The sequence below is a fragment of the Triticum dicoccoides genome, chromosome 4A (assembly GCF_002162155.2).
Source record: "Triticum dicoccoides isolate Atlit2015 ecotype Zavitan chromosome 4A, WEW_v2.0, whole genome shotgun sequence".
In the NCBI taxonomy this organism is placed as follows: domain Eukaryota; kingdom Viridiplantae; phylum Streptophyta; class Magnoliopsida; order Poales; family Poaceae; genus Triticum; species Triticum dicoccoides.
The window spans coordinates 420,644,819-420,654,549 of NC_041386.1; positions in this window are offsets into that span (position 1 = coordinate 420,644,819).

A 9,731-nucleotide genomic window follows, 5' to 3' on the forward strand; every position below is an offset into this window, starting at 1 on the left:
CTGCGGAGGCCGCGTTTTCATCGGCGATCGAGCCAAGTATCGACCTTACCCTTCACGAGAGCCGTGATGCCAAACTGCCAGATTCTTCCCCGGCCATGGACTCTGAACCGCCTGCTCCCGTGCCTATCAAATCTGACTGGGCGCCGATCACGGAGTTCACCTCCGCGGATATCTTTCAGCACACGCCCTTCGGTGACATACTGAACTCATCAAGGTCTCTCTCCCTGTAAGGAGAGTCCTGGCCGAACTATGTTCGGCAGCATTGGGATGCGGATGACGAAGAAATTCGCCACCCACCCACCACCCACTTAGTAGCCATTGTCGACGATTTGACCGACATGCTCAACTTTGACTCCGAAGACATCGATGGCATGGACGACGATGCAGGAAACAAACAGGAACCACTGCCAACAGGGCACTGGACGCCCACTTCATCATATGATGTATACATGGTGGACACACCCAAAGAAAACGACGACGAGGAACAGAAGGACGCAGCGAAGGGTTGTTCCCTCGAGAAGCAGTCAAAGCGGCGGCGTAAGCACCGCTCCAAATCCCGCCTCGGCAAAAACAACAATCATATAGACCCAGCGATAGAGCAGGGTGAACCATCGTCCGACCACGGTAACACAGAGAATCAAACCGAACAACACGACTCCATCGAAGATAACAGTCCGGACGACATCGCACTGGACAGACACCCGGAGCAACAGAATACCCATCAAAGGCTTGTTGCCACTGCGAGGAGTCTGAAAAAGGAGAAGCAAAGGCTCAGGGCTGCACAAGACACACTCAGAATCAGATGGAGTGAAGTACTCAACACTGCAACGAAGTACAGCGGTAATCACCACACCAAGGGCTACCCGAAGTGAAAATTGCTACCTGAATTCGATGAGGAGGCCTTAGATCCCCCGCAATCAAAAACCAATATGGCCATCCAGTCGGATAGACAACCTCGTGGCCAACATAGAGCGGCAAACGACGCCGCACATAAGCTAGTTCGCGATCCACGTGAGGACTCGCATCAAAAGGACGGCGCAACCAGATCCATCTACGGGCCACGGAAGCACGCTCCAGCATGCAATCCAACACAACAAACATCCCAACACCACGATACACCCAAATACAGGGGTGCCACACACCCCCTATGTTTCACCGATGAGGTGTTGGACCATGAATTTCCAGAGGGATTCAAACCCGTAAACATAGAGGCGTATGACGGAACAACAGACCTTGGGGTCTGGATTGAGGACTACATCCTCCATATCCATATGGATCGAGGAGACGATCTCCACGCCATCAAATACTTACCCCTCAAGCTCAAAGGGCCAGCTCAGCACTTACTTAAAAGCCTCCCCGAAAACTCCATTGGAAGCTGGGAAGAGCTCGAAGACGCTTTTCGGGAAAATTTTCCAGGGACCTATGTCCAACCACCGGATGCAGACGATTTGAGTCATATAACTCAACAGCCCGGAGAGTTAGCCCGAAAGCTTTGGAACAGGTTCCTCACTAAAAAGAACCAAATAGTCGACTGCCCGGACGCCGAAGCCTTAGTAGGTTTTAAGCACAGCGTTCGAGACGAATGTCTTGCCAGACACCTCGGCCAAGAAAAGCCGATAACAATGGCAGCATTAACAAGCCTCTTGACCCGCTTTTGCGCGGGTGAGGATAGCTGGTTAGCCCGATGCAGCACCAGCGACCCAAGTACATCCGAAGTCAGGGACGAAAACGAGAAACCACGACGCAGCAAAAACAAGTGCCGGAATAAAGAAGACAACCCAAAGATCACGGCGGTAAACGCCAGATTCAGAAGCTCTCGGCCAGGTCAGCAAAAGTCACCCTCCAAAGGCAACAGAGACAAACTGTCCAGCCTAAACAAGATTCTGGACAAAATATGTCAGATCCACAGCACCCCCGATAAACCTGCAAATCATACCCATAGAGAATGTTGGGTTTTCAAGCAGTCCGGCAAGCTCAACGCCGAACACAAGGGGCAGGATACACCAAGTGAAGACGAGGACGAGCCTCGCAAGCAAAGCACTGGGGAACAGAAGAAATTCTCACCAGAAAGTCAAAACAGTAAACGTGTTACACGTAACAAAGGGGAGAAACAAAGCGGCACTCCTAGTGACACATGCCCCAGGGCCTATCACCGCGGAGATCTACCACTGGTCGTCCCAACCGATCACCTTTGATCATCAGGATTACTCGGCAAGTATCCGGCGTGGAGGATGGGCTGCCTTGGTATTAGACCCAATAATTGATGGATACCACTTCACACGAGTCCTGATGGATGGCGGCCGCAGTTTAATCCTGATATATCAGGACACAGTCCGCAAAATGGGGATAGACCCAACAAAAATTAGCCGCACCAATACTACCTTTAAAGGAGTAACGCCAGGCCCAGAGGCCCATTGCACGGGCTCCCTGCTACTAGAGGTTATATTCGGCTTTCCCGATAACTTCCGCAGCGAAAATTTAACATTCCATATCGCTCTGTTCCAAAGTGGCTATCAAACACTACTCGGACGTGAAGCTTTCACTCGCTTTAATGCAATACCGCATTATGCTTCTCTCATGCTTAAGATGCCCGGTCCATGTGGCATCATTACAGTAAATGGAAATATTGAGCGCTCCTTGCACGCGGAAGACCGTGCGGCTGCCTTGGCAGCCGCACACTAAACGGCCTCACCAACTAAAGCATCTGGCAGGTCGTCAAGACCATAGACGCGGTTGGACGAGTCCAGTGCAGCTATATGTAATTAGTACAGGTTTGATGGCTATACCCCTATTACAATACAAGGGGCTCAACGCGCGCAAACAAGTGACAATTAGGCTCAACTTTACTCATTTTGAACTGTACTTGGTTTATTTAGTATAACCTACCTTTTTGCATGACAACTTTCCAACTAAGTTCCTCTCTTTTACAGATGACCATCGTGCTACACCCGTCCAGGATACGGCACAATGGAGACACAGGCGCAGACGTGTAACAGGGACCCGTTCCAAGGATTCTTTTTAGATTAAGACCCTGCATAAACCTTTTTTACTGTCTCTTGTTGATACACATCCCCCGGATTCTCAGTACAATTGAGAAGGATGATGACGTATTGGCATGTGGCCACATCAGAATATTGCATGTACCTGCACACTAGGGGCTTATTACAAAGGGCACTGCTTAAGCCCGGTTTACAACATAAAGACCGAATACCCTAGGGAGTGTTCGGTGTCGCGAGTTTGGTCTTATATGCATCAGCTACGAATCATGTCTTTGGTCAAATGTTGGGTTTGCCCGGCTCCTGTGTTTTGCTGCTTTACGTTCCGCTCTATCGGCTAAAGCGGCACCAGGAGAACTACTTCGATTGTGCCCTGGTTCATCTGGACAAGCACCCCAGTAGAGAAAGCCGAAAACTGACTGTCGTGATATAGCGTGAGACTGGTCAACCACTTGATGACCTAGCGGAATCTTCGGGATTCCTCTACCTTAACGAAGGGCCGTTTCCCGGCCAGGCATGTACGTGCCCCGAATCCGGATGAGCGTGGAGCCACCAGGCGCTATATAGTAGCCCCACTATCAAACTCCTCTGGCTAAGTGAAAGTGTTAAAGCATTATAGTCTGGTTGCCTAGTTCAGTGCGCTATCACCTCCTTAATGGACAAAGATGTTGGATCAAGTGTGAACATGCGTCTTGTGCGAACACCCCCGCATTATATGGATGGGGGCTGAAGCCGACGACTGCCATATTTCAAGTTATATACATATATACATAAACAGCCGCACAGGAGGCATCATAGCACTTTCGGGCAAAAGTATAAATACAGCCTTGATAAATTCAATAAAACATTGTTTGGACAATGGGACTACATGTCACTAGAAAATAATATTCTTCGAGCACTGAGCCTCTCTCAAACGAGCGCCTTCAAGGACTTCTTCAAAGTAGTGCTTGGCAGCCACTCGGCTTATGGACGAACCCTGTGCTGCAACAGTGGTGGCCTCCATCTCCGCCCAGTATGTTTTGACATGGGCAAGGGCCATCCGCGCACCTTCTGTGCACACTGATCTCTTTACAGCATCGATGTGTGGCACAGCTTCAAGGAATTGTTGCACTAAGATAAAGTAGCTACTCGGCCATGGCCCTCCCGGCCACAGGTAATCCACAACGGACCTCATGGCAAGTCCGGACAACCTATGGAGCTCGGCCCAACTGGTCAATCACTCATTCAGCAGCAGCGGATGGACTGGAGCGTGAAACTGTGACTAGAACAGCTTTTCCACTTCGGGACCTTTCTGATCCTTCAAGTACTCAGCTGCATCAGCAGCACTTGTAGCCAAATCCATGTACATGTCCGCAGAACTCTATAGCCGGTCCAGAGATGCATACTTTGGATCTCCGAACTTAGTCCGCAACAAGAAGGGCTTCCCAGACATGATATATGCAGCTTGATTCAGCTCCTCCTTCGTCACTCTAATTTTGGAGCGGGCTTCCTTGGTAGCCACCCGGGCCTTCTCCAGGTCCGTCGCCTTCGCCCGGTTTTCCTCTTGAAGAAGCCGGTAACGGTCAGCAGCATCTTTTAACGCCACGGCCATCCCTCACTTCCCTGTACTTTACAGTTTGTCTTTGTGAAGTCATTGCTTGCTTGTATGATCTGATTGACTTCACTAAGTGAAGACTGTTTACCGTTTGGCTTCATACTATGTTCCATCCTGATCCATACTACCTCGCTGCTGATAGTCTTCGTGCTTTCACTTCATTGCTTACTTGACTATGGCTTGCCTAGTGTAGTCTACCTTCCACTTCATACTTATAGGATCATTTCTACTATTTGTCTTCAAAGCACCCGTGTTTTGAAGACTTCCATAAAAATCACCTATTCACCCCCCTCTAGTCGATAACTAGCACTTTAGTAGCATTTACTGCATTTTGTCCTAAGTGCCAGAGTTAGGTATGATAGCGCTGTTGGCTATCTAATCACAAGATAATCTTTGTTTTGCCGATGTGGTTCCCCTTGAGCTGTAAAAGGAGGTCCAAGGCAACCTAGACTAGGATTTAGATATTCTGACACTTGTACTCGCGTAGCAGCTCTCGTCGAAGGCCATCTTGCCGGGTTTGAGCTCTGCGTGTCATCATGTTCCTCTATCCAATCCATCAAAGCAGGATTAGGGTTTTACGCTTCTCAGTGGCCCAAACCTAGGTAAAATCACCTGAGTCTTGTCGTCATGTTGCTTCGTGGCCTTCGCTCTTTGTGTAACATGATCTCCCCTCTGCCGAACCACAAGGGGCCCGTGGCCCATTTGGTGATCGTGTCCACCCACGACAGTGTTGATGTTTGAATACCCAATGGAACAAAACTTTGATGTGGCACCGTGCTTTGGAACCGAAAATCCCCAAACAAAGCGAGGGTTAGTTGATGACGCGTATATGTATGTCACACCACACTTCGAGCTGATTACATGGATTCATGGCTGCATATGTACGTATGCGCTCAAACTTAGGTTTGGAACCTCACCATGACCTACTACGTCAACACAAACCAAAGAAGAAGAACCCACCAGGGTAACCTATCTCGTTGTCGGTCAAAGTTATCATGCATGTCCACGCAGGCCAATATATTATAGGCTTGCTACCGATAACCATGTGAGGTAGAGTAATGTTCGAAGACAACAACTGCATGTATATGTATGTATGGAATTGATGCGTGCATGTTTGAATACCGTGCACATCATTGATGTGGCACATAGCATAGAAAATCATACAATCCCCACACAAAGCAAGATCGAATGATAATGTGTCATGCTGCACTGCCCCTCCGTCTGTTGCCCACTTCGACTTCTTGGGAGGGATTCATGTGTACACATGCATGTGCTCAAACTATATCATGCCATCCTATCTCAAATTAATGTAAACCAAAAAATAATCCCCTCCTATCTCAAATTAACCTCTCTTGCTGTCGACCAAAGCAGTAATGGACCAAGCGGGCCCATAGATGGAAAGCATTGATAACACTAATAACCGCGTGAGTGTGTGCCAGGGGACAACCGCCATCGCTTTGCATGTTGGCCAACACATATGCATGGAGGTGTGTATGGCTGTGATGTTTGAATACCCAAAATGCACAACTTTGATGTGGCACATCCCTCGAAAACCGTAAAGCTCCCACATAGAGCGAGCTAGGTTCATGAAGCATAGTATATATGTTGGTCCCCTCCCCCTCTTTGATGCATACTATATGCTCCTACCATAATACAAACCAAAAAGAACCCTCCTTGATGGTGAAACTAATTAACCTCTCCGATATAGGTCAAAGTGATGCATCACACGTGATTGTCCTACGATAACTACTGCCATCATGCATGTGGCCCAAAAAGGTGTTGTGTGATGTTTGAATAGCTAATTCACAACTTTGATGTGGCACATGCCCCAGAAACCGACAAGTCCCCACACTGAGTGAGGTGTGTTCATGGATGCGTATCTGTAGTATATATATGCTCGTTCCCTTCCACCTATTCGAAGTGTAGTATATATTCACAGCGTAATACAAACAAAAAAGAATCAAACTTGCTAGTCAAATTAACCTCTCTGCCGGTTGTAGGTCGAAGTGATGGACGACAAACTCGCGGGCCAATAGAAAGTCTCACATGGGAGTGAGTGTCGTGTAGGACAACCACCGACTACATGTAGCCCAAACATGTATGTATGAAAGGGTCGTGTAATGTTTTAAATAACAAATTCACGTCTTTGAAGTCGGGGGGATGGCCCCCCGACCAGGCAACGGAACCCAGATCCCCTTAAAAACAATAGGGCTGGCAAAGCCCCCAGTCCGACTCTCCCCTCGCGGGATCCCCAGCATGAGCCGGCCGGGTGCCGCGACCCGGCCGACCGGATGCCACAAGTCGGCCATCCCAAGAAGTCAACCCCCAGCGGTAGGAAGGCATGGCTACAGTGCGCCTCCCTTATGCCGACCTCGACAGGCATGACAACGGCGCATCCCACGTCCCTCGCCTAGGGAGGGCGGTGTATCCGCAGCACTACCTTGTAGCTAGGCAGCGCATGTCGTCCCCTGAGGCCTGGCATGGTGTGCCATAGTAAGCAGCTGGTCGAACCCACGCCCGGCGGACCGGTAGACCCGGCGGACCAGCAGACCCGATGGTCCCCACTACCGGCTCCTAGACGCTAACACTAGGGCCCCGTGCCTATGTAATATTACCTTTGTAACCTCGGGGAGACAGCCTATTAGACCCCTCGGTGCCCTTTCATGCAAAGGGTCGATCCATAGAACACACTCCCTCAGACACACACCCACATCAGGAGGCAGTGCATGAACTGGCATGTCTTCCTTCCCCCCTCAAACAGCTCCAGGAGCAAACATGTAACACTTCATATAAACCACATTCGGTAGGAGTAGGGATGTTATCTCTCCAGAGAGCCCCGAACCTGGGTAGGTCTCGTGTCACACACTTGCGCATGCCAACCTTACCTCTAGAACCCACCAGTGCCCTTGCGTCTATCCCCACCTTTGGCCATCCCATGGGATCTGCTATGAGGTCACCATGATAGTTGGTGCCCACCGTGGGGCAGCTCACGGTGCCGGCTGGAGTCAAGTTCCAGACGAGACCCTTCACATGCTCCAATGAGTGCATCATGCACGGCGTGGTCCCTGCATCCGGCGCGGGCACTGCCGACTTCGCCGCAAGCTCCATTGTCCCCCTTGGCGCGTTCCGCGTCTCCGTCGCTCTCGTGCCCAACGAGTACGCTGGCGAGGCGCTCAACACTAACTCCCCCGTCCTTGTCGAGTGTTGTGGTGGATCTCTGCACCCACGTGGAGGTGCTCGCAACCGACTCGACCTCCTTTTCGGCTAGCACTGTGGCTAAGGCCGTCGTGGCCATTGCCGATCTACTGCGTGCTACATTGTTGAAGCTCAGCATCCCCATCACCATCAATGTCGATGCCACCTAAGCCCGGGCCAGCTTGATGAGGAGCACGTGCACCTGCTGGACGAGGCCACGACACTTGCTGCTACGTAGCGCCAGCTGGAGTTTTCCCAGCGGAAGCGCGACTCCGCGTACAGCTTCACGTTGGCCACGGTTGAGCCTAGCCGGGTCGTTCTAGTGCGCACCCGAGAAGGAGCCGTCGGTCGCGCGCTGGGCATGGTCCCACACGTCTATGACTCCCGTGTCAAGCACATGTGAGCCGCGGAGGCGGCCGCAGTAGGCCTGGAGCTCCTGCAGGGCGAGGAACTGCAACAACGGCTGCAGTGCATGCGTGAGCTTCCCTTCACTACAAACACGCAGCAGAAGCGCCTCGACGCTCCTGCGGAGTCTGGCTCGTGCCGCAATAAAGACCCCGATCCCCGGGACACCCAGCAGGCATTTTCTTCACGCCCCAGCGAGGCCCAGTCTGGGAGCCCCCGAAGCGGCCGAACCCGGCATGACCGCACTGCGATGGTCGGCGATGGCCTAGCCAACGAGCTGACTCTAGACGGTCGGTGCCGGCAAGATTTCCCCCGCCATCTGGCCGGCGTGACCGGCCGGCTTCAGCCTTGCCAGCTCCCCATGGCCCAGGATGGGTCCACTCGACATCAACAATAAAGATGATCACCGCCACATCAAGCAGCTCGCCCTTTCCCTCGAGCTGGAGGAGGACGACGCGGTTGGCCCGACTTGCTTTAGCCAACACATCTGAGATGAGCCCTTCGCCAAGGGGTTTGTGCTCCCCACGACACCCCCAAGTACAACAGGACCACCAAGCCAGAGGACTAGCTCACTGACTACACCATCGCCATCGGCATCATAGGCGGCAACAAGTGCCTGGCCATGTGCTATGCCCTCCTCATGTTGCAGGGCTCAGCCCAGACGTGGCTGAACAACCTGCTGGCCGACAGCGTCAACTCCTGGCTCTATTTCGAGCAAGCATTCGTGCACAACTTCACGGGCACCTACAAGCGACTCGGTCGGCCTAGCTTGCTCGCCATGTGTGTACAGGGGCTGGATGAGATGGGCCGCCAGTACCTTGTGTGCTGGACCGATCTCAGAACAGCTGCGAGGGAGCCAATGAGGTCCAGGCCATCTAGTACTTCGTGAGCGGCTGCCGAGAGGGCACCCTACTCAAGCACAAGCTTTTGTGCTCCAAGCCGACCACCATGGCCGCACTGATGGTGACGGCGGACAAGTACGCCATGGCCGACTCCGCCATGAAGGTTCAAGTTGGCAAGAGTAGCCGCCAGCAGAACAATCAGCAGCACAACAAGCATAAGGGCCAGCAGCCGGCTCCGCATTATGACAACCGCCTCGTCGCTGCCGCCGAACAAGTGCCCCAGCCGAGCCAGCCAGCAACCGGCTTCAGTGCACTGGCAAGACCGCCTAGAAACCCACCATGAGCTTCGAGGAGATGCTCGATGCCCCTTGCAAGCACCACAGTGGCATGAAGCCATCCATGCACATGCTCCAGCAGTGCGCTATCACCAAGCGCCTAATGAGGGGCGACATCCCTCCACCTCCTCCGACAACGGGTGCAGGGAAGCTGCCTCCGCCACCGCCTCCGTCGGCTGGCGCCATGTGCGATGAAGCGTTCCCCAACCCAAACACTTGCTACGTCGTCTTCACCAGCGTAGGAGGCGACAAGCATAGCGAGCACGTGCTCCGGCAGGAGGTGAACACCGTCATCTCGGTCGTGCCCAAGTACATGCACTGGTTGGCTCGCCCGGTCAACTTGGCCTGGGAGGACCAACCGGGC